Source organism: Arachis hypogaea, chromosome 10 (genome assembly GCF_003086295.3).
Source record: "Arachis hypogaea cultivar Tifrunner chromosome 10, arahy.Tifrunner.gnm2.J5K5, whole genome shotgun sequence".
Taxonomy (NCBI): Eukaryota; Viridiplantae; Streptophyta; class Magnoliopsida; order Fabales; family Fabaceae; genus Arachis; species Arachis hypogaea.
Genome location: NC_092045.1, coordinates 78,459,853 through 78,485,571, shown reverse-complemented (window position 1 = coordinate 78,485,571; position 25,719 = coordinate 78,459,853). Strand labels below are relative to the sequence as shown.

Below are 25,719 nucleotides of genomic sequence, written 5' to 3'. Positions count from 1 at the left end.
ACAGATAAAAAGGAACAAAATAGTTATTATGATTTGTTTGGAATATGGTAGTGTTGAAAAGCAGGGTATCAGTTTATATAGAAAAATTGATTGACGAATTATGTGTCAACTATAGTTTAAAAAAAATTCATAAAGAGTGTAGTTAGCTAATGCCAAAGTGCATGGGGAAAGGAATTAAAAAATTGGAAAAGTTGTATAGTAATGATTAGATCAAAATAAAGAAAAAACCCTTGAAGACTACTTTACTTCTAACAGTGAGAGAATTCAATTGAATGGTCTTGGGTAAGAGTGAAGATAGTAATAGGCTACTGTATTGGTTTCTAAAAGGAAGTATATATAATTTAAAGTGTCAAGAACCTCAAAAAACAAAGAGGGACAAAGTGAGACTTGGTATACTTAGTTTGAAAACTAAAAAAATAACTAATAAATAAATGCAGCTATTTTTATAAATAAAAAGGTATATCTTTGAAATATAGAGTGGTATAAAGTACTAAACTCATGAGTAAATGTTACTGGTGTGCATAGTTAAGTGACATTGTTTCATGTTTTACGTTATTTTGAAAATAAAATCTTGGCAACAATTGATAATGAGAATAAAATAGCATGAGAGCAAAATAAGAATAAGTTGAAATGAGGCAGCATACAATACTTATAAGTTAAATAAGAGTGTGTTCTCACTGTATAACTCTATTAACTAATAATGTTCTTTCAACGAAATGAATTTATTAAAAAAATCAATCACAACTCACAATTAAACCAGTTTCTGCTAAAAGCATACTGATGAGCGGATAATTTATACGTTTTTTGGCATTGTTTTTAGGTAGTTTTTAGTAAGTTTAAGCTACTTTTAGGGATGTTTTCATTAGTTTTTATGTTAAATTCATATTTCTGGACTTTACTATGAGTTTGTGTGTTTTTCTGTGATTTCAGGTAATTTCGGTCTGAAATTGAGGGACTTGAGCAAAATTATGATAGGAGGCTAACAAAGGACTGCTGATGCTGTTGAAATCTGACCTCTCTGCACTCAAAATGGATTTTCTAGAGCTACAGAACTCCAATCGCACGCTCTCAATGGCGTTAGAAAGTAGACATCCAGATCTTTCCAGCAATATATAACAGTCCATACTTTACTCGGGAATTGTCGATGTAAAGTGGCGCTCAACGCCAAGTACATGCTGTTGTCTGGAGTTAAACGCCAGAAACACGTCACGACCCGGAGTTGAACGCCTAAAACACGTCATAACTTGGCGTTCAACTCCAATAAAAGTCTCAGCTCGTGGATAGACCAAGCTCAGCCCAAACATACACCAAGTGGGCCCCGGAAGTGAATTTATGCATCAATTACTTACCTATGTAAACCCTAGTAGCTAGTTTAGTATAAATAAGACTTTTTATTAGTGTATTAGTCGTCTTTTGACCACGTTTCATCTTTGGTCTAAGTTTTATTTTATTCTTCATCTTAGGAGGCTATTGATCATGTTTTAGGGGGCTGGCCATTCGGCCATGCCTGAACCTTTCACTTATGTATTTTCAACGGTGGAGTTTCTACACACCATAGATTAAGGGTGTGGAGCTCTGCTGTACCTCAAGTTTCAATACAATTACTATTATTTTCCATTCAATTCTCTTTTATTCTTATTTCAAGATATACGTTGCACAACAACTTGATGAATGTGATGATCCGTGACACTCATCATCATTCTCATCTATGAACGCACGTGACTGACAACCAATTCCGTTCTACTCTAGGCCGGGCGCATATCTCTTAGATTCCCCAACAGAATCTTCGTGGTATAAGCTAGATAGATGGCGGCATTCATGGGAATCCGGAAAGTCTAACCTTGTCTGTGGTATTCCGAGTAGGATTCCGGGAATCTGGAAAGTCTAACCTTGTCTGTGGTATTCCGAGTAAGATTCCGGTATTGAATGACTGTGACGAGCTTCAAACTCCTGAAGGCTGGGCGTTAGTGACAGACGCAAAAGAATCAATGGATTCTATTCCAACCTGATTGAGAACCGACAGATGATTAGCCGTGCTGTGACAGAGCATTTGGACCATTTTCACTGAGAGGATGGGATGTAGCCATTGTCAAGGGTGATGCCTCCAGACGATTAGCCATGTAGTGACAGCGCATAGGACCATTTTCCCGAGAGGATGAAAAGTAGCCATTGACGATGGTGATGCCCTACATACAGCTTGCCATGGAAAGGAGTAAGAAGGATTGGATGAAAGTAATAGGAAAACAGAGATTCAAGAGGATTCTAGCATCTCCACACGCCTATATGAAATCCCCACCATTAATTTACATAAGTATTTCTATCCTATTTTATTTTCTGTTTATTATTAATTTTCGAAATCCATAACCATTTAATCTGCCTAACTGAGATTTACAAGGTGACCATAGCTTGCTTCATACCAACAATCTCTGTGGGATCGACCCTTACTCACGTAAGGATTATTACTTGGACGACCCAGTACACTTGCTGGTTAGTTGAATGAGATTGTGGAAAGAAAGTGTTGAGTTAATGTTTTTATGCACATACCAAAGAGCCATTATTGTTGATCACAATTTCGTCCACCCAGTTTTTGGCGCCGTTGCCGGGGATTGTTCGAGTATGGACAACTGATGGTTCATCTTGTTGCTCAGATTAGGTAATTTTCTTTTCAAAAAGCTTTCTAAAATTTTTTCAAAAATTTTTCTTTATTTTCGTTTTCTTAAGAATATTTTCGAAAAAAAATAATAAAAATACAAAAAAATAATAAAATCATAAAATTCAAAAATATTTTGTGTTTCTTGTTTGAGTCTTGAGTCAATTTTTAAGTTTGGTGTCAATTGCATGTTTTAAAAATTTTACTTGCATTTTTCGAAAATTCCATGCAGTCATAGTGTTCTTCATGATCTTCAAGTTGTTCTTGACAAGTCTTCTTGTTTGATCTTGATGTTTTCTTGTTTTGTGTTGTTTGTTGTTTTTCATGTGCATTTTTTGTTTGTTAGAGTCCATGCATTAAAGATTTCTAAGTTTGGTGTCTTGCATGTTTTCTTTGCATCAAAAATTTTTCAAAATTATGTTCTTGATGTTCATCATGATCTTCAAAGTGTTCTTGGTGTTCATCTTAACATTCATAGTGTTCTTGCATGCATTCTTTGTTTTGATCCATAAAGAAAAGAGAAAAACACAAAAATGACGTTTTTAATTTTTCTCTCTCATCATTAAAAATTCAAAAAATTCAAAAAATATCTTTTCCTTATTTCCCTCCAAATTTTTGAAATTTTGGGTTGACTTAGTAAAAAATTTTTAAAAAATTAGTTGTTTCTTACAAGTAAAGTCAAATTTTCAATTTTAAAAATCTTATCTTTTCAAAATCTTTTTCAAAAATTATATCATTTTCATTTTTCTTTATTTTTTTCGAAAATTTCAAAAATCTTTTTCAAAATATTTTCAAAATCTTTTTCTTATCTTTATATCAAATTTTCGAAAATTAGCTAACAATTAATGTGATTGGTTCAAAAATTTGAAGTTTGTTACTTTCTTGTTAAGAAAGGTTCAATCTTTAAATTCTAGAATCTTATCTTGTAGTTTCTTGTTAGTTAAGTCATTTTAAAAATTAAATCTTTTTCAAAATGCCTTTTTCTTAAAAATCTTATCTTTTTATCTTATCTTTTTCAAAATTTGATTTCAAAAAAATCTTATCTAACTTCTTATCTTTTCATCTTTTCAAATTTAATTTTAATATCTTTTTTTTTTACTAACTATTTAACTTTTTGTTTGTTTCTTATCTTTTTCAAAACCAACTAACTACCTACCTCTCTCTTTTTCAAAAATTCTTTTTAATTAACTAATTGTTTTAAATTTTAATTTTAATTTTAATTCATCTTTAATTTTCGAAATTACTAACTCCTTTTCAAAAATATTTTCGAAAATCCCTCTCTCATCTTCTTCTATTTATTTATTTATTTACTAACACTTCTCTTCATCTCTTATCACCTCCCTTATCCTTACTCTTTATACAGACTATTCATCCCTCTTCTTCACCCTTCTCCCCCTTCTTTTTCTACTAACATAAAGGAATCTCTATACTGTGACATAGAGGATTCCTCTTTCTTTTCTTGTTTTCTTCTCTTTCATATGAGCAGGAACAAGGAAATAGGCACTCTTGTTGAAATTGATCCTGAACCTGAAAGGACTTTGAAGAGGAAACTAAGAGAAGCTAAATTACAACAATCCAGAAGTAAACTTTCAGAAAATTTCGAACAAGAGAAGGAGATGGCAGCTGAACCCAATAATGATAATGCAAGAAGGATGCTTGGTGACTTCACCAAGCCCACGTCCAAATTTGATGGAAGAAGCATCTCCATTCCTGCCATTGGAGCCAATAATTTTGAGCTTAAACCTCAATTAGTTGCCTTAATGCAACAAAACTGCAAGTTCTATGGACTTCCATCTGAAGATCCTTATCAGTTTTTAACTGAGTTCTTGCAGATTTGTGAGACTGTAAAGACGAATGGAGTAGATCCTGAAGTCTACAGACTCATGCTTTTCCCTTTTGCAGTAAGAGACAGAGCTAGAATATGGTTGGATTCACAACCTAAGGATAGCCTGGACTCATGGGATAAGCTGGTCACGGCTTTCTTGGATAAATTCTTTCCTCCTCAAAAGCTGAGCAAGCTTAGAGTGGATGTTCAGACCTTCAAACAAAAAGATGGTGAATCCCTCTATGAAGCTTGGGAAAGATACAAGCAGTAGACCAAAAGGTGTCCATCTGACATGTTTTCAGAATGGACCATATTAGATATATTCTATTATGGTCTATCTGAATTTTCAAAAATGTCATTGGACCATTCTGCAGGTGGATCCATTCACCTAAAGAAAACACCTGCAGAAGCTTAAGAGCTTATTGACATGGTTGCAAATAACAAATTCATGTACACTTCTGAGAGGAATTCCATTAATAATGGGACGCCTCAAAGGAAAGGAGTTCTTGAGATTGATGCTCTGAATGCCATATTGGCTCAAAACAAAGTGTTGACTCAGCAAGTCAACATGATCTCTCAAAGTCTGAATGGATGGCAAAATGCATCCAACAGTACTAAAGAGGCAGCTTCTGAAGAAGCTTATGATCCTGAGAACCCTGCAATAGCAGAGGTAAATTACATGGGTGAACCCTATGGAAACACCTATAATCCATCATGGAGAAATCATCCAAATTTCTTATGGAAGGATCAACAAAAACCTCAACAAGGCTTTAACAATGGTGGACGCAATAGGCTGAACAATAGCAAGCCTTTTCCATCATCTTCTCAGCAACAGACAGAGAATTCTGAACAAAACACTTCTAATTTATCCAACTTAGTCTCTGATCTGTCAAAGGCCACTTTCAGTTTCATGAGTGAAACAAGATCCTCCATCAGAAATCTGGAGGCACAAGTGGGCCAGCTGAGTAAGAAAGTCATTGAAACTCCTCCCAGTATTCTCCCAAGCAATACAGAAGAAAATCCAAAAGGAGAGTGCAAGGCCATTGATTTAATCAATATGGCCGAATGCACAAGGGAGGAGGAGGACGAAAATCCTAGTGAGGAGGACCTCCTGGGACGTCTCTCAAGCAAGAGGGAGTTTCCTATTAAGGATCCAAAGGAATCTGAGGCTCAAATAGAGACCATAGAGATTTCATTAAATCTCCTTCTGCCATTCATGAGCTCTGAAGACTATTCTTCCTCTGAAGAAGATGAAGATGTGACTGGAGAGCAAGTTGCTCAATATTTAGGAGCTATCATGAAGCTGAATGCCAAGTTGTTTGGTAATGAGACTTGGGAAAGTGAACTTCCCTTGCTCATTAGTGAACTAGATACATGGATTCAGCAAATTTTACCTCAAAAGAAATAAGATCCTGGCAAATTCTTAATACCTTGTACCATAGGCACATTGACCTTTGAAAAAGCTCTATGTGATATGGGGTCAGGGATAAATCTTATGCCACTCTCTGTAATGGAGAAGCTGGGAATCATTGAGGTACAACCTGCCTTGTTCTCATTATAATTTGCAGACAAGTCATTGAGACAAGCTTATGGAATAGTAGAGGACGTGTTAGTAAAGGTTGAAGGCCTTTACATCCCTGCTGATTTCATAATCTTAGACACTAGGAAGGAAGAGGATGAGTGTATCATCCTTGGAAGACCTTTCCTAGCTACAGCAGGAGCTGTGATAGATGTCAACAGAGGTGAATTAGTCCTTCGATTGAATGGGGACTACCTTGTGTTTAAGGCACATGGCCATCCCTCTGTGACAAAAGAGAGTAAGCATGAAGAGCTTCTCTCAGTTCAGAGTCAAGAAGAGCCCCCACAGTCAAACTCTAAGTTTGGTGTTGGGAGGCCACAACCAAACTCTAAGTTTGGTGTTAAGACCCCATATCCAAACTCTAAGTTTGGTGTTGGGACTATACAACATTGACCTGATCACCTTTGTGGCTCCATGAGAGCACAATGTCAAGCTATTGACATTAAAGAAGCGCTTGTTGGGAGGCAACCCAATTTTATTTTATTGTTATTTTGTGTTTTATTAGGTACATGATCATGAGGAGTCACGAAAAAAATACAAAAATTAAAAACAGAATAAAAAAAATAGCAGAAAAAAATTTGCACCCTGGAGGAAGGACTTACTGGCGTTCAACGCCAGTAAGGAGCATCTGGCTGGCGTTCAACGCCAGAACAGAGCATGAATCTGGCGCTGAACGCCAGAAACAAGCAACATCCTGGCATTTGAACGCCAGGAATGTGCCTTGAGGAAAGCTGGCGCTGAACGCCAGTAACAAGCATAGAACTGGCGTTCAACGCCAGAAACATGCTACATCTGGGCGCTGAACGCCAGTAACAAGCATAGAACTGGCGTTCAACGCCAGAAACATGCTGCATCTGGGCATTGAACGCCCAGAATATGCACCATCTCGGCGTCTAAACGCCAGAATGGTATACTAAGGCATTTTACATGCCTAATGGGTGCAGGGATGTAAATCCTTGACACCTCAGGATCTATGGACCCCACAGGATCATCTCAGGATCTGTGGACTCCACAGGATCATCTCAGGATCTGTGGACCCCATAGGATCCCCACCTAACATATTCCCACCTTACCTCCTAACTCTAGTACACACTTCCCAAAACCCTTCACCAATCACCTCAATCTCTCTTCCCAATTACCACCTTCACCACTCACATCCATCCATCCTTCCCACCCAAACCCACCCTACATGGCCGAACACACCTCTTCCACTCTCCTCCATATTTTCTCTTCTTCCTCTTCTTTTCTTTCTTCTCTTGCTCGAGGGCGAGCAATATTTTAAGTTTGGTGTGGTAAAAACATAAGCTTTTTGCTTTTCCATAATCATTGATGGCACCTAAGGCCAGAGAAACCTAAAAAAAAAAACAAAAAAAGAAGAAGAAGAAAAAGGGAAGAGAAAAGCTTCCACCTCTGAGTCATAGGAGATGGAGAGATTCATCTGAAGGGTCTATATCTCAGTGGTAGAATATTTGACTGCAAATCAAGAGATCCCTGAGATACCTCAGGGGATACATTTTCCTCCAATAATTATTGGGAGCAACTAAGGATAGGAGCACCAAAATCACTAGGGATCATGCAACAGAGGCAAGGAAAAGACATAGAGGAGCTCAAAAAGCACCATTGGTCCTTCAAAAGGCGCCACCCTCACTAAGGTGGACTCATTCCTTGTTCTTAAATTTTTCTGTTTTTTGATTTCTATGTTATATGTTTATCTATGTTTTGTGTCTCTGCTTCATGATCATTAGTATGTAGTAACTATGTCTTAAAGCTATGAATAAATTCCATTAATCCTTCACCTTTCTTGAAAAAAAAAATGTTTTAATTCAAAAGAACAAGAAGTACATGAATTTCGAATTTATCCTTGAATTTAGCTTAATTATATTGATGTGGTGACAATACTTTTTGTTTTCTGAATGAATGCTTGAACAATGCATAATTTTGATCTTGTTGTTTATGAATGTTAAAATTGTTGGCTCTTGAAAGAATGATGAACAAAGAAAAATGTTATTGATGATCTGAAAAATCATAAAATTGATTCTTGAAGCAAGAAAAAGCAAAGCCTTGCGAAAAAAAATTGGCAAAAAAAAAATAGAAAGAAAAAGAAAAAGCAAGCAGAAAAAGCCAATAACCCTTAAAACCAAAAGGCAAGGTAAAAAGGATCCAAGGCTTTGAGCATCAATGGATAGGAGGGCCCAAGGAAATAAAATCCGGGCCTAAGCGGCTAAATCAAGCTGTCCCTAACTATGTGCTTGTGTCATGAAGGTCCAAGTGAAAAGCTTGAGACTGAGTGGTTAAAGTCGTGATCCAAAGAAAAAGGAGTGTGCTTAAGAGCTCTGGACACCTCTAACTGGGGACTCTAGCAAAGCTGAGTCACAATCTGAAAAGGTTCACCCAGTCATGTGTCTGTGGCATTTATGTATCCGGTGGTAATACTGAAAAACAAAGTGCTTAGGGCCACAGCCAAGACTCATAAGTAGCTGTGTTCAAGAATCAACATACTTAACTAGGAGAATCAATAACACTATCTAAAATTCTAAGTTCCTAGAGAAGCCAATCATTCTAAACTTCAAAGGAAAAAGTGAGATGCCAAAACTGTTCAGAAGCAAAAAGCTACAAGTCCCGCTCATCTAATTATAATTAATATTCATTGATATTCTGGAATTTATAGTATATTCTCTTCTTTTTATCCTAATTGACTTTCAGTTGCTTGGGGACAAGCAACAATTTAAGTTTGGTGTTGTGATGAGCGGATAATTTATACGCTTTTTGGCATTGTTTTTAGGTAGTTTTTAGTAAGTTTAAGTTACATTTAGGGATGTTTTCATTAGTTTTTATGTTAAATTCACATTTCTGGACTTTACTATGAGTTTGTGTATTTTTCTGTGATTTCAGGTAATTTCTAGCTGAAATTGAGGGACTTGAGCAAAACTCTGATAGGAGGCTGACAAAGGACTGCTGATGCTGTTGGAATCTGACCTCCCTGCACTCAAAATGGATTTTTGAGAGCTACAGAATTCCAAATGGTGCGCTCTCAATGGCGTTGGAAAGTAGACATCTAGAGCTTTCCAGAAATATATAATAGTTCATACTTTACTCGGGAATTGTCGACGTAAAGTGGCGCTCAACGCCAAGTACATGCTGCTGTCTGGAGTTAAACGCCAGAAACACGTCACGACCCGGAGTTGAACGCCCAAAACACGTCATAACTTGGTGTTCAACTCCAATAAAAGCCTCAACTCGTGGATAGACTAAGCTCAGCCCAAAAATACACCAAATGGGCCCCGGAAGTGAATTTATGCATCAATTACTTACCTATGTAAACCCTAGTAGCTATTTTAGTATAAATAAGACTTTTTACTAGTGTATTAGTCATCTTTTGACCACGTTTCATCTTTGGTCTCAGTTTTATTTTATTCTTCATCTTAGGAGGCTATTGATCACGTTTTAGGGGACTGGCCATTCGGCCATGCCTGAACCTTTCACTTATGTATTTTCAACGGTGGAGTTTCTACACACCATAGATTAAGGGTGTGGAGCTCTGCTGTACCTCAAGTTTCAATACAATTACTATTATTTTCCATTCAATTCTCTTTTATTCTTATTCCAAGATATACGTTGCACAACAACTTGATGAATGTGATGATCCGTGACACTCATCATCATTCTCATCTATGAACGCACGTGACTGACAACCACTTCCGTTCTACTCTAGGCCGGGCGCATATCTCTTAGATTCCCCAACAGAATCTTCGTGGTATAAGCTAGATAGATGGTGGCATTCATGGGAATTCGGAAAGTATAACCTTGTCTGTGGTATTCCGAGTAGGATTCCGGGAATCTGGAAAGTCTAACCTTGTCTGTGGTATTCCGAGTAAGATTCCGGTATTGAATGACTGTGACGAGCTTCAAACTCCTGAAGGCTGGGCGTTAGTGACAGATGCAAAAGAATCAATGGATTCTATTCCAACCTAATTGAGAACTGACAGATGATTAGCCGTGCTGTGACAGAGCATTTGGACCATTTTCACTGAGAGGATGGGATGTAGCCATTGTCAAGGGTGATGCCTCCAGACGATTAGCCATGCAGTGACAGCGCATAGGACCATTTTCCCGAGAGGATGAAAAGTAGCCATTGACGATGGTGATGCCCTACATACAGCTTGCCATGGAAAGGAGTAAGAAGGATTAGATGAAAGCAATAGGAAAACAGAGATTCGAGAGGATTCTAGCATCTCCACATGCCTATTTGAAATCCCCACCATTAATTTACATAAGTATTTCTATCCTATTTTATTTTCTGTTTATTATTAATTTTCGAAATCCATAACCATTTAATCTGCCTAACTGAGATTTACAAGGTGACCATAGCTTGCTACATACCAACAATCTCTGTGGGATCGACCCTTACTCACGTAAGGATTATTACTTGGACGACCCAGTACACTTGCTGGTTAGTTGAATGAGATTGTGGAAAGAAAGTGCTGAGTTAATGTTTTTATGCACATGCCAAAGAGCCATTATTGTTGATCACAATTTCGTCCACCACATACGTAAGAAAAAATGAGAACAAACCAATAAAATACCAGTGGAATTTGAGCAAAAAAATGCAACCAAAGTATGATTAAGTAAAATTTTTTAAACATACTAAGTTCTAATTTTTTAAAATAGTTAGAAGCGACTTTAAGTAGGGATGTATTACATAAGAAGTTATTAATGAACAAACTTAAAAGAGTACAGAGTACAGAATATAGAGTAATAAAAGATCAGAATGCCAAAAATATTATATACTAAATTAGGAGTACAGTGTTATTGTTGGTGAACAAATTTAAAGTTATTGCTGATGTAATTTCTTTAAAATAGAGAAGATTAACAATGAAATTTAAAACTTTACAAACTCATAATCTTGAGGTACATCACAGTTTCGTTACTTAAAAATACACCAAATTTAATAATGGTACCCTTCTTAAAACCATTAACCTTATCAAATTTTATGGTGTTTGATTAAAAAGTGATGTGTTAAAAATTTAATTGATGCTTGAAACTAAAATTTAAAACTCTAAAATGATGGTTCGAAATAATGAGTTAATTGATCTATTGTGGATCCCTCATGTATTATAATAGATAAGTTAATATATTTAATAATTAGTTGAATTGTATTCTGCCCTCTTTTAATACTTAATTGATCTACTGTGGATCACTAATGTATTAGAAAAGCTTAGTTGATATATTTAATAATTAGTTGAATTGTATTCTGCCCTCTTTTAATACATATACGTAACGAAGAAAATGAGTTTATAACAATATCAAAGTAACATATAAACAATATATGTATATGTTTTAAGATATGGTAATCTCATTGCATTTTAAATATTGTTATAAACTATTTGTGCATTTAATGGTAATGGTGAAGTTATTTATATTCTGCTATTTATGATCAAATAAAATGTCTTTCTTAAATGTATATATAGTGGAAAAACTAATTGCTAAATAATATGAATTTATATAAAAATTATAAATAAATATGTTTAATTTAATTTTGTATCAAGCGAGGGCCAATGAGGATAACTGATGAGTGGATAATTTATACGTTTTTTGGCATTGTTTTTAGATAGTTTTTAGTAGGATATAGTTACTTTTAGGGATGTTTTCATTAGTTTTTATGCTAAATTCACATTTCTGGACTTTACTATGAGTTTGTATATTTTTCTATAATTTTAGGTATTTTCTGGCTGAAATTGAGGGACCTGAGCAAAACTCTGATAAGAAGGCTGACAAATGACTGCTGATGTTGTCGGATTCTGACCTCCCTGCACTCGAAATGGATTTTATGGAGCTAAAGAACTCCAAATGGCGCGCTCTCAATGGAGATGGAAAGTAGACATCCAGAGCTTTCCAGCAATATATAATAGTCCATACATTATTTGAGATTAAACAACGCAAACTGGCGCTCAACGCCAGTTCCATGTTGCATTCTAGAGTCAAACGCCAGAAACACATCACGAACCAGAGTTGAACGCCAAAAACATGTTACAACTTGGTTCAACTCCAAGAGAAGTCTCTGCACGTGTAAAGCTCAAGCTCAGCCCAAGCACACACCAAGTGGGCCTCGGAAGTGGATTTTTGCATCAATTACTTACTTTTGTAAACCCTAGTAGCTAGTCTCGTATAAATAGAACATTTTACTATTGTATTAGACATCTTTGGATTAATTTTGGATTACCTGATGATCCTTTGATCACGTTCATGGGGGCTGGCCATTCGGCCATGCCTAGACCATCACTTATGTATTTTCAACGGTGGAGTTTCTACACACCATAGATTAAGGGTGTGGAGCTCTGCTGTACCTCGAGTTTCAATGCAATTACTACTATTTTCTATTTAATTTAGTTTATTCCTCTTCTAAGATATTCGTTGCACTTCACCATGATGAATGTGATGATCCGTGACACTCATCATCATTCTCACCTATGAATGCGTGACTGACAATCACTTCCGTTCTACCTTAGACCGAACGCATATCTCTTAGATTCCTTAATCAGAATCTTTGTGGTATAAGCTAGAATTGATGGCGGCATTCATGAGAATCCAGAAAGTCTAAACCTTGTCTATAGTATTCCGAGTAGGATTCAGGGATTGAATGACTGTGATGAGCTTCAAACTTGCGATTGTTGGGCGTGATGACAAACGCAAAAGAATCAATGGATTCTATTCCGACATGATCGAGAACCGACAGATGATTAGCCGTGCTGTGACAGAAAATTTGGACCATTTTCACTGAGAAGATGGGATGTAGCCATTGATAACGGTGATGCCATACATACAGCTTGCCATGGAAAGGAGTAAGAAGGAAAGGATGAAGGCAGTAGGAAAGTAGAGATTCAGAAGGAGCACAGCATCTTCACACGCCTATCTGAAATTCCCACCAATGATCTACATAAGTATTTCTATCTTTATTTTCTACTTATTTATTATTATTATTCGAAAACTTGGTGGATGAAATTGTGATACAAGAGTTCCAGGCACTGTTAGAGAATCTCACAACTCCGTTCAACTTAACCAGCAAGTGTACTGGGTCATCCAAGTAATACCTTACGTGAGTAAGGGTCGATCCCACAGAGATTGTTAGTATGAAGCAAGCTATGGTCACCTTGTAAATCTCAGTTAGGCAGATTAAAATGGTTTATGGTGAATTCGAAAATTAATTAATAAATAGAAATTAAAAGGGATAGAAATACTTATGTAAATTAATAGTGGGAATTTCAGATAAGCGTGTGAAGATGCTGTGCTCCTCTCGTATCTCTATTTTCTTATTACATTCATCCAATCCTTCCTACTCCTTTCCATGGCAAGCTGTACGTAGGGCATCACCGTTGTCAATGGCTACATCCCATCCTCTCAGTGAAAACGTTCCTATGCTCTGTCACAGCACGGCTAATCATCTGTCGGTTCTCAATCAGGTTGTAATAGAATCCCTTAATTCTTTTGCGCTTGTCATCACACCCAGCCTTCAGGAGTTTGAAGCTCGTCACAGTCATTTAATCACAGAATCCTACTCGGAATACCATAGACAAGGTTTAGACTTTCCGGATCCTCATGAATGCCGCCATCTATCTAACTTATACCACGAAGATTCTGTTGGGGAATCTAAGAGATATGCGTCCGGTCTAAAGTAGAACGGAAGTGGTTGTCAGTCACGTACGTTCATAGGTGAGAATGATGAGGAGTGTCACGGATCATCACATTCATCAAAGTTAAGTGTAACGTATATCTTGGAATAAGGATAGAAGAGAATTGAATAGAAAGTAATAATAATTGTATTGAAACTTGAGGTACAGCAGAGCTCCACACCCTTAATCTATGGTGTGCAGAAACTCCACTGTTGAAAATACATAAGTAAAAGGTTCAGGCATGGCCGAATGGCCAGCCCCCTGAGTGATCAAGAGACCGAATAGTCAAAAGATTAAACTGTCAAAAGATGTCTAATACAATAGTAACTTATCCTATTTATACTAGACTAGCTACTAGGGTTTACATGAGTAAGTAATTTATGCATAAATCCACTTCCGGGGCCCACTTGGTGTATGCTTGGGCTGAGCTTGATCCATCCACGAGCTGAGGCTTTTCTTGGAGTTGAACTCCAAGTTATAACGTGTTTTGGGCGTTCAACTCCGGATCATGACGTTTTTCTGGCGTTTAACTCCAGACAGCAGCATGTACGTGGCGTTCAACGCCAAGTTACATCATCAATTTCCAAATAAAGTATGGACTATTATATATTGCTGGAAAGATCTGGATGTCTACTTTCCAACGCCGTTGAGAGCGCGCCAATTGGAGTTCTGTAGCTCCAGAAAATTCATTTCAAGTGCAGGGAGGTCAGATTCCAACAGCATCATCAGTCCTTTTGTCAGCCTTTTTTAGAGTTTTGCTCAAATCTCTCAATTTCAACCAGAAATTACCTGAAATCACAGAAAAACACACAAACTCATAATAAAGTCCAGAAATGTGAATTTAAGATAAAAACTAATGAAAACATCCCTAAAAGTAGCTTGAACTTACTAAAAACTACCTAAAAACAACCAAAAAGCGTATAAATTATCCGCTCATCACAACACCAAACTTAAATTGTTGCTTGTCCCCAAGCAACTAAAAATCAATTAGGATAAAAAGAAGAGAATATACTATAAATTCCAAAATATCAATGAATATTAATTATAATTAGATGAGCGGGACTTGTAGCTTTTTGCTTCTGAACAGTTTTGGCATCTCACTTTTTCCTTTGAAGTTTAGAATGATAGTGTTATTGACTTTCCTAGTTGAGCATGTTGATTCTTGAACACAGCTACTTATGAGTCTTGGCCGTGGCCCTAAGCACTTTGTTTTCCAGTATTACCACCGGATACATAAATGCCACAAACACATGACTGGGTGAATCTTTTCAGATTGTGACTCAGCTTTGCTAGAGTCCCCAGTTAGAGGTGTCCAGAGCTCTTAAGCACACTCTTTTTGCTTTGGATCACGACTTTAACCACTCAGTCTCAAGCTTTTCACTTGGACCTGCATGACACAAGCACATGGTTAGGGACAGCTTGGTTTAGCCGCTTAGGCCTGGATTTTATTTCCTTGGGCCCTTCTATCCATTGATGCTCAAAGCCTTGGATCCTTTTTACGCTTGCCTTTTGGTTTTAAGGGCTATTGGCTTTTTCTGCTTGCTTTTTCTTTTTCTTTCTATTTTTTCGCAACCTTTTTTTTCGCCACTTTTTTTTCGCAAGCTTTTGCTTTTTCACTGCTTTTTCTTTCTTCAAGAATCAATTTTATGATTTTTCAGATCATCAATAACATTTTTCTTTGTTCATCATTCTTTCAAGAGCCAACAGTTTTAACATTCATAAACAACAAGAAAAAAAATATGCACTGTTTAAGCATTCATTCAGAAAACAAAAAGTATTGTCACCACATCAATATAATTAAACTAAATTCAAGGATAAATTCGAAATTCATGTACTTCTTGTTCTTTTGAATTAAAACATTTTTCATTTAAGAGAGGTGAAGGATTAATGGAATTATTCATAACTTTAAGGCATAGTTATTACATACTAATGATCATGAAGTAGAGACACAAAACATAGATAAACACAACATTAAAAACCGAAAAACAGAAAGAAATAAGAACAAGGAATGAATCCACCTTTAGTGGCGTCTTCTTCTTGAAGGACCAACAATGTCTGTAAGCTCTTCTATGTCCCTTCCTTGCCTTTGTTGCTCCTCCCTCATTGCTCTTTGATCTTCTCTTATTTCATGGAGAATGATGGAGTGCTCATGATGTTCCACCCTTAATTGTTCCACATTGTGGCTCAAATCTTCTAAGGAAGTGTTGATTTGCTCCCAATAGTTATTGGGAGGAAAGTGCATCCCTTGAGGCATCTCAGGGATTTCTTGATGATGAGCTTCCTCATGCATCTCTTGAGAACCGTGAGGGATCTCTCTTGCTTGCTCCATCCTCTTCTTGGTGATGGGCTTATCCTCTTCAATGGGGATGTCTCCCTCTATGATAACTCCAGCTGAGTAACATAGATGGAAAATAAAGTGAGGGAAAGCTAGCCGTGCCATGGTAGAGGACTTGTCGACTATTTTGTAGATTTCATTAGAGATGACCTCATGAACTTTTACTTCCTCTCCAATCATGATGCTATGAATCATGATGGCCCGATCCACAATAACTTCAGATCGGTTGCTAGTAGGAATGATAGAGCGTTTGAATGAACTCCAACCATCCTCTAGCCACAGACTTGAGGTCCAGTCTTCTTAGTTGAACTGGCTTGCCTTTGGAGTCTATTCTCCATTGAGCTCCTTCCACACATATGTCCATTAGGACTTGGTCCAACCTTTGATTAAAGTTGACCCTTCTAGTGTAGGGGCATTCATCTCCTTGCATCATGGGCAAGTGAAACGCCAACCTCACATTTTCCGGACTAAAATCTAAGTATTTCCCCCGAACCATTGTGAGATAATTCTTTGGATTCGGGTTTATACTTTGATCATGGTTCCTAGTGATCCATGCATTGGCATAGAACTCTTGAACCATTAAGATTCTGACTTGTTGCATGGGGTTGGTTAGGACTTCCCAACCTCTTCTTCGGATCTCATGTCGGATCTCCGGATACTCATTTTTCTTGAGCTTGAAAGGGACCTCAGGGATCACCTTCTTCTTTGCCACAACATCATAGAAGTGGTCTTGATGGCTCTTGGAGATGAATCTTTCCATCTCCCATGACTCGGAGGTGGAAGCTTTTGTCTTCCCTTTTCCTTTTCCGGCCTTAGGTGCCATTGATGGTAGTGGAAAACAAAAAAGATTGTGCTTTGACCACACACCAAACTTAAAATATTGCTCGTCCTCGAGCAATAGAAGAAAGAAGAGAAGAAGAAGAAGAAGAAGAAGAAGAAAATATGGTAGAGGGGAAGAGATGTAGGTTCGGCCTAGGTGAAGAAGAAGGGGTTGTGTTGTGTGAAAATGAAGTAGAATGGAAGGGTATATATAGGGAGAGGGGGTAGTGTTTGTTCGGCCATTTAGGGTGGGAATAGGTGGGAAAATGTTTTTGAATTTTTGAAAGTAGGTGGGGTTTATGGGGAAGAGTGGATGGATTTGAGTGGTGAAGGAGGTGATTGGGAAGAGGAATTGAGGTAATTGGTGAAGAGTGTTGGGAAGTGTGACATGGAGAATAGTCATCACAAAAATAGGATTAGGAGGTAAGGTGGGGATCCTGTGGGGTCCACAGATCTTGAGGTGATCCTGTGGGGGTCCACAGATCCTGAGGTGTCAAGGAATTCTATCCCTGCACCAAATAGGCATGTAAAATGCCTTTGCACACCATTCTGGCGTTTAAACGCCCATTGGTGCACGTTCTGGGCATTCAACGCCCATGTAAAGCATGTTTCTGGCGTTGAACGCCAGTTTCATGCTTGTTACTGGCGTTCAGCGCCAGCTTTTCTTCTCTAGGCACATTCCTGGTGTTCAGCGCCAGAATGTTGCTTGTTTCTGGCGTTCAGTGCTAGGTTGATGCTCTGTTCTGGCATTGAACGCCAGCCAGATGCATCTTACTGGCGTTGAACGCCAGCCTGTGCTTCCTCCAGAGTGCGAATTTTTTTCTGCTGTTTTAGCTTTTGTTTTTAATTTTTATGATTTTTTTCGTGACTCCACATGATCATGTACCTAATAAAACACAAAATAACAATGAAATAAAAATTAGATAAATAAAATTGGGTTGCCTCCCAACAAGCGCTTCTTTAATGTCAATAGCTTGACAGTGGCTCTCATGGAGCCACAAAGGTGATCAGGTCAATGTTGTATAGTCCTAACACCAAACTTAGAGTTTGGATATGGGATCTTAACACCAAACTTAGAGTTTGGTTGAGGCCTCTCAACACCAAACTTAGAGTTTGACTGTGGGGGCTCTTCTTGACTCTGAACTGAGAGAAGCTCTTCATGCTTACTCTCTTTTGTCACAGAGGGATTGCCATGTGCTTTAAACACAAGGTAGTCCCCATTCAACTGAAGGACTAATTCACCTCTGTTGACATCTATCACAGCTTCTGCTGTGGCTAGGAAAGGCCTTCCAAGGATGATGCATTCATCCTCTTCCTTCCTAGTGTCTAAGATTATGAAATCAGCAGGGATGTAAAGGCCTTCAACCTTTACTAACACGTCCTCCACTATTCCATAAGCTTGTCTCAATGACTTGTCTGCCAATTGTAATGAGAACAAGGCAGGTTGTACCTCAATGATCCCCAGCTTCTCCATTATAGAGAGTGGCATAAGATTTATCCCTGACCCCAGATCACACAGAGCCTTTTCAAAGGTCATGGTGCCTATGGTACAAGGTATTTAGAACTTGCCAGGATCTTGTTTCTTTTGAGGTAGAGTTTTCTGAATCCAGGTATCTAGTTCACTAATGAGCAAGGGAGGTTCACTTTCCCAAGTCTCATTACCAAACAACTTGGCATTCAGCTTCATGATAGCTCCTAAGTATTGAGCAACTTGATCTCTAGTCACATCTTCATCCTCTTCAGAGGAAGAATAGTCTTCAGAGCTCATGAATGGCAGAAGGAGATTTAATGGAATCTCTATGGTCTCTATATGAGCCTCAGATTCCTTTGGATCCTTAATAGGAAACTCCGCCTTGCTTGAAGGACGTCCCAGGAGGTCTTCCTCACCAGGATTTTCGTCCTCCTCCTCCCTTGTGCATTCGGCCACATTGATCACATCAATGGCCTTGCACTCTCCTTTTGGATTCTCTTCTGTATTGCTTGGGAGAATACTGGGAGGAGTTTCAATAACTTTCTTACTCAGCTGGCCCACTTGTGCCTCCAGATTTCTGATGGAGGATCTTGTTTCATTCATGAAACTGAAAGTGGCCTTTGACAGGTCAGAGACTAGATTGGCTAAATTAGAAGTGTTTTGTTCAGGATTCTCTGTCTGTTGCTGAGAAGATGATGGATATGGCTTGCTATTGCTCAGCCTATTACGTCCACCATTGTTAAAGCCTTGTTGAGGCTTTTGTTGATCATTCCATGAGAAATTTGGATAATTTCTCCATGACGAGTTATAGGTGTTTCCATAAGGTTCACCCATGTAATTAACCTCTGCCATTGCAGGGTTCTCAGGATCATAAGCTTCTTCAGAAGCTGCCTCTTTAGTACTGTTGGATACATGTTGCCATCCATTCAGATTTTGAGAGATCATGTTGACCTGTTGAGTCAACACTTTGTTCTGTACCAATATGGCATTCAGAGCATCAATTTTAATAACTCCTTTCTTCTGAGGTATCCCATTATTCACGGAATTCCTCTCAGAAGTGTACATGAATTGGTTGTTTGCAACCCTGTCAATGAGTTCTTGAGCCTCTTCAGGCGTTTTCTTTAGGTGAATAGATCCACCTGCAGAATGGTCCAATGACATTTTCGAAAATTCAGAAAGACCATAATAGAATATATCTAATATGGTCCATTCTGAAAACATGTCAGATGGACATCTTTTGGTCAGCTTCTTGTATCTTTCCCATGCTTCATAGATGGATTCACCATCTTTTTGTTTGAAGGTTTGAACATCCATTCTCAGCTTGCTTAGCTTTTGAGGAGGAAAGAATTTATCCAAGAAGGCAGTGACCAGCTTATCCCAGGAGTCCAAGCTATCCTTGGATTGTGAATCCAACCATATTCTAGCTCTGTCTCTTACAGCAAAAGGGAAAAGCATGAGTCTGTAGACTTCAAGATCAACTCCATTCGTCTTTACAGTCTCACAGATCTGCAAGAACTCAGTTAAAAACTGATAAGGATCTTCAAATGGAAGTCCATAAAACTTGCAGTTTTGTTGCATTAAAGCAACTAGCTGAGGTTTCAGCTCAAAGTTATTGGCTCCAATGGCAAGATGGAGATGCTTCTTCCATCAAATTTGGACGTTGGCTTTGTGAAGTCACCAAGCATTCTCCTTGCATTATTATTATTTTCGGCTGCCATCTCCTTCTCTTGTTCTGATATTTTTGAAAGGTTACCTTTAGATTGTTGTAACTTAGCTTCTCTTAATTTTCTCTTCAGAGTCCTTTCAGGTTCTGGATCAATTTCAACAAGAGTGCCTTTATCCTTGTTCCTGCCATATGAAAGAGAAGAAAACAAGAAAAGGAAGAGGAATCCTCTATGTCATAGTATAGAGATTCCTTTATGTTAGTAGAAGAAGAAAGAGTGAAGAATGAAGAAGAGTGGGTTCGGATATTGAGGTGAAGAGAGGTGAAGAGAAGTGTTAGTAATTAAATAATTAAATAGAATAAAAGAGAAGAGATAGAAAATTCGAAAATAATTTAAAAAAAAATTAGTAATTTTCGAAAATTAGGAATAAGATAAGATTAAAATTAAAATTTAAAACAAAAAGAATTTTTTTGAAAAAGAGATGAGATATTTTCGAAAATTAGAGAGGGAAAAGTAGTTAGGTGTTTTTGAAAAAGATAAGAAACAAACAAAAAGTCAAAGAGTTAGTTGAAAAAGATATTAAAATCAAATTTGAAAAGATAAGAAGATAAGAGGTTAGATAAGATATTTTGAAATCAAATTTTGAAAAAAAATAAAATTTTTGAAAGAGATAAGATAAAAGATAAAAAGATTTAATTTTTAAATTTGAAATTACTTACTTCACTAACAAGAAACTACAAGATAAGATTCTAGAACTTAAAGATTGAACCTTTCTTAACAAGAAAGTAACAAACTTCAAATTTTTGAATCAATCACATTAATTATTAATGAATTTTCGAAAATATGATATAAAGATAAGAAAAATATTTTGAAAAATATTTTGGAAAAGATTTTTGAAATTTTCGAAAAATGGAAAAAATGAAAAAGATATAATTTTTGAAAAAGATTTTAAAAAGATAAGATTTTTAAAATTGAAAATTTGACTTGACTTGTAAAAAACAACTAATTTTGAAAATTTTTGACTAAGTCAACTCAAATTTTTGAAAATTTGGAGAAAAATAAGGAAAAGATATTTTTTTGATTTTTGAATTTTTAATGATGAGAGAGAAAAACAACAAAAATACTCAATGGATGAAATTTTTAGATCAAAACAATGAATGCATGCAAGAATGCTCTGAATGTCAAGATGAACACCAAGAACACTTTGAAGATCATGATGAACATCAAGAATATAATTTTGAAAAATTTTTTATGCAAAGAAAACATGCAAGACACCAAACTTAGAAATCTTTAATGCATGGACTCTAACAAACAAAAAATGCACATGAAAAACAACAAACAACACAAAATAAGAAAACATCAAGATCAAACAAGAAGACTTGTCAAGAACAACTTGAAGATCATGAAGAACACCATGAATGCATGAATTTTCAAAAAATGCAAGAAAAAAATTTTAAAAGCATGCAATTGACACCAAACTTAAAAATTGACTCAAGACTCAAACAAGAAACACAAAATATTTTTGATTTTTATGATTTTCTAATTTTTTTGTATTTTTATTTTATTTTTTCGAAAATATTCTTTTAGAAAAACGAAAATAAAAGAAAAATTCTGAAAACTTTTTGAAAAGAAAATAAAAAAAATTACCTAATCTGAGCAACAAGATGAACCGTCAGTTGTCCATACTCGAACAATCCCCGGCAACGACGCCAAAAACTTGGTGTTGTTGCCGGATCAACTTGGTGCTGTGGTTGCACGTAATTATAATTCAAACATTCCCCGGCAACGGCGCCAAAAACTTGGTGGACGAAATTGTGATACAAGAGTTCCAGGCACTGTTAGAGAATCTCACAACTCCGTTCAACTTAACCAGCACGTATACTGGGTCATCCAAGTAATACCTTACATGAGTAAGGGTCGATCCCACAGAGATTGTTGGTATGAAGCAAGCTATGGTCACCTTGTAAATCTCAGTTAGGCATATTAAAATGGTTTATAGTGAATTCAAAAATTAATTAATAAATAGAAATTAAAAGGGATAGAAATACTTATGTAAATTAATAGTGGAAATTTCAGATAAGCGTGTGAAGATGCGGTGCTCCTCTCGTATCTCTATTTTCTTATTACATTCATCCAATCCTTCCTACTCCTTTCCATGGCAAGCTATATGTAGGGCATCACCGTTGTCAATGGCTACATCCCATCCTCTCAGTGAAAACGTTCCTATGCTCTGTCACAGCACGGCTAATCATCTGTCGGTTCTCAATCAGGTTGGAATAGAATCCCTTGATTCTTTTGCGCTTGTCATCACACCCAGCCTTCAGGAGTTTGAAGCTCGTCACAGTCATTCAATCACAGAATCCTACTCGGAATACCATAGACAAGGTTTAGAATTTCCGGATCCTCATGAATGCCGCCATCTATCTAACTTATACCACGAAGATTCTGTTGGGGAATCTAAGAGATATGCGCCCGGTCTAAAGTAGAACGGAAGTGGTTGTTAGTCATGTACGTTCATAGGTGAGAATGATGATGAGTGTCACGGATCATCACATTCATCAAAGTTAAGTGTAACGTATATCTTGGAATAAGGATAGAAGAGAATTGAATAGAAAGTAATAATAATTGTATTGAAACTTGAGGTACAGCAGAGCTCCACACCCTTAATCTATGGTGTGCAGAAACTCCACTGTTGAAAATACATAAGTAAAAGGTTCAGGCATGGCCGAATGGCCAGCCCCCTGAGTGATCAAGAGACCGAATAGTCAAAAGATTAAACTGTCAAAAGATGTCTAATACAATAGTAACTTATCCTATTTATACTAGACTAGCTACTAGGGTTTACATGAGTAAGTAATTGATGCATAAATCCACTTCCGGGGCCCACTTGGTGTATGCTTGGGCTGAGCTTGATCCATCCACAAGCTGAGGCTTTTCTTGGAGTTGAACTCCAAGTTATAACGTGTTTTGGGCTTTCAACTCCGGATCATGACGTTTTTTTGGCGTTTAACTCCAGACAGCAGCATGTACTTGGCGTTCAACGCCAAGTTACGTCATCAATTTCCGAATAAAGTATAGACTATTATATATTTCTGGAAAGCTCTGGATGTCTACTTTCCAACGCCATTGAGAGCGCACCAATTGGAGTTCTGTAGCTCCAGAAAATCCATTTCGAGTGCAGGGAGGTCAGATTCCAACAGCATCATCAGTCCTTTTGTCAGCCTTTTTTAGAGTTTTGCTCAAATCCCTCAATTTCAGTCAGAAATTACCTGAAATCACAGAAAAACACACAAAATCATAGTAAAGTCCAGAAATGTGAATTTAACATAAAAACTAATGAAAACATCCCTAAAAGTAGCTTGAACTTACTAAAAACTACCTAAAAACAATGCCAAAAAGTATATAAATTATCCGCTCATCAAAACTCCATAACCATTTATTATCCACCTAACTGAGATTTACAAGATGACCATAGCTTGCTTCATACCAACAATCTCCGTGGGATCGACCCTTACTCACGTAAGGTTTATTACTTGGATGACCCAGTGCACTTGCTGGTTAGTTGTGCGAGGTTGTGAAGAAAGTGCTGAGTTATAAACGTGCATACCAAGTTGAATGCCATTATTAGAGATCACAATTTCGTGCACCAAATTTTTGGCGCCGTTGCCGGGGATCAATTTCGAACAACAATTTCACAATTGTTTCCAGACCACAATGGTGCCAAGTTTTTAATCCGGCAACAACACCAAGTTTTTGGCGCCGTTGTCGGGGATTGTTCGAGTTTGGACAATTGACAGTTCGTCTTGTTGCTCGGATTAGGTAATTTTCTTTTCAAAAATTTTTCAAAAAGTCTTTCAAAAAAATTTTCTTTATTTTCGTTTTTCTAAAGATTAATTTTCAAAAAATCCAAAAAAATAATAAAATCATAAAAATATATATATTTTGTGTTTCTTGTATGAGTCTAGAGTCAATTTTAAGTTTGATGTCAATTGCATATTTTAAAAACTTTTGCATTTTTCGAAAATTCATGCATGTGTTCTTCATGATCTTCAAGTTGTTCTTGGTAAGTCCTCTTGTTTGATCTTGATGTTTTCGTGTTTTGTGTCTTTTGTTATTTTTCATGTGCATTTTTTGCATTCATAGTGTCTAAGCATTAAAGATTTCTAAGTTTGGTGTCTTGCATGTTTTCTTTGCATAAAAAATTTTTCAAAAATATGTTCTTGATGTTCATCATGATCTTCAAAGTGTTCTTGGTGTTCATCTTGACATTCATAGTGTTCTTGCATACATCATTGGTTTTGATCCAAAAATTTTCATGTTTTGGGTCATTTTTATGTTTTTTCCTCTCATCATTCAAAATTTAAAAATAAAAAATATATATCTTTTCCTTTTTTCTCTCATAAATTTCGAAAATTTGAGTTGACTTAGTCAAAAAATTTTAAAACTTAGCTATTTCTCATAAGTCAAATTTAAAAATCTTATCTTTTCAAAACTTTTTCAAAAAATCAAATCTTTTTCATTTTTCTTACTATTTTTCGAAAATTTTTAATTTGAATTTTAAAATATTTTTCTTATCTTTATTTCAAAATTTCAAAAACTTTACTAACAATTAATGTGATTGATTCAAAAATTTGAAGTTTGTTACTTTTTTGTTAAGAAAGGTTCAATCTTTAAATTCTAGAATCATATCTTTTAGTTTCTTGTTAGTCATGTAATTAATTTTAATTTTAAAAATTAAATCTTTTCAACCATATCTTTTTAATCATATCTTTTTATCATATCTTTTTAAATCATATCTTTTTCAAAAATTTGATTTCAAAATATCTTCCAACTTCTTATCTTTTCAAAATTGATTTTCAAATCTTTCTCAACTAACCAATTAACTTTTGTTTATTTTTTTTATCTTTTTCAAAACCACATAACTAATTTTAGCTCTCTAATTTTCGAAAATTACCTCCCTCTTTTTCAAAATTCTTTTAATTAACTAATTGTTTTAAATTTTAATTTTAATTTTAATTCTTCCTTTAATTTTCAAAAATCACTAACTTATTTTTCAAAATTAATTTTCGAAAACTCTTCTCTTTCATCTTCTTCTATTTATTTATTTATTTACTAACACTTCTCTTCATCTCAAGAATCTGAACCTGTCTTCACCCTTGTGTTTGGATTCTTACCTTTTTCTTCTTTTATTCCTTTCTTCTTCTACTAACATAAAGGAATCTTTCTACTGTGGTAAAGAGGATCCCTATTATTATTTTCTGTTCCCTTCTTTTTCATATGAGCAGGAGCAAGAACAAGAACATTCTTGTTGAGGCAGATCCTGAACCTGAAAGGACTCTGAAGAGGAAACTAAGAGAAGCTAAATTACAACAATCCAGAGACAATCTTACAGAAATTTTCAAAAAAGAAAGAGGAGATGGTAGCCGAAAATAATAATACAAGGAGGATGCTTGGTGATTATACTACACCTACTTCCAAGTTTGATGGAAGAAGCATCTCAATCCCTGCTATTGGAGCAAATAACTTTGAGCTGAAACCTCAACTGGTTGCTCTACTGCAACAGAACTGCAAGTTTCATGGACTTCCATCAAAAGATCCCTACCAGTTTTTAACTGAGTTTTTGCAGATCTGTGAGACTGTTAAGACTAATGGAGTAGATCCTGAAGTCTTCAGGCTCATGCTTTTTCCCTTTGCTGTAAGAGACAGAGC

General features: G+C 36.4%; 2 non-coding genes across 2 annotated transcripts; one reads left to right on the top strand and one right to left on the bottom strand.

Annotated features, from left to right (window-relative positions):
- Window positions 1-4,665: 4,665 nt before the first annotated feature.
- On the bottom strand, window positions 4,666-4,769 carry LOC112719159 (small nucleolar RNA R71). The gene has a single exon (XR_003161472.1). It is a non-coding gene; the product is annotated as a small nucleolar RNA R71 (small nucleolar RNA).
- A 14,796-nt stretch (window positions 4,770-19,565) lies between these two features.
- LOC112718651 (small nucleolar RNA R71) lies at window positions 19,566-19,669 on the top strand. Its single transcript, XR_003160982.1, has one exon. It is a non-coding gene; the product is annotated as a small nucleolar RNA R71 (small nucleolar RNA).
- Window positions 19,670-25,719: the final 6,050 nt, after the last annotated feature.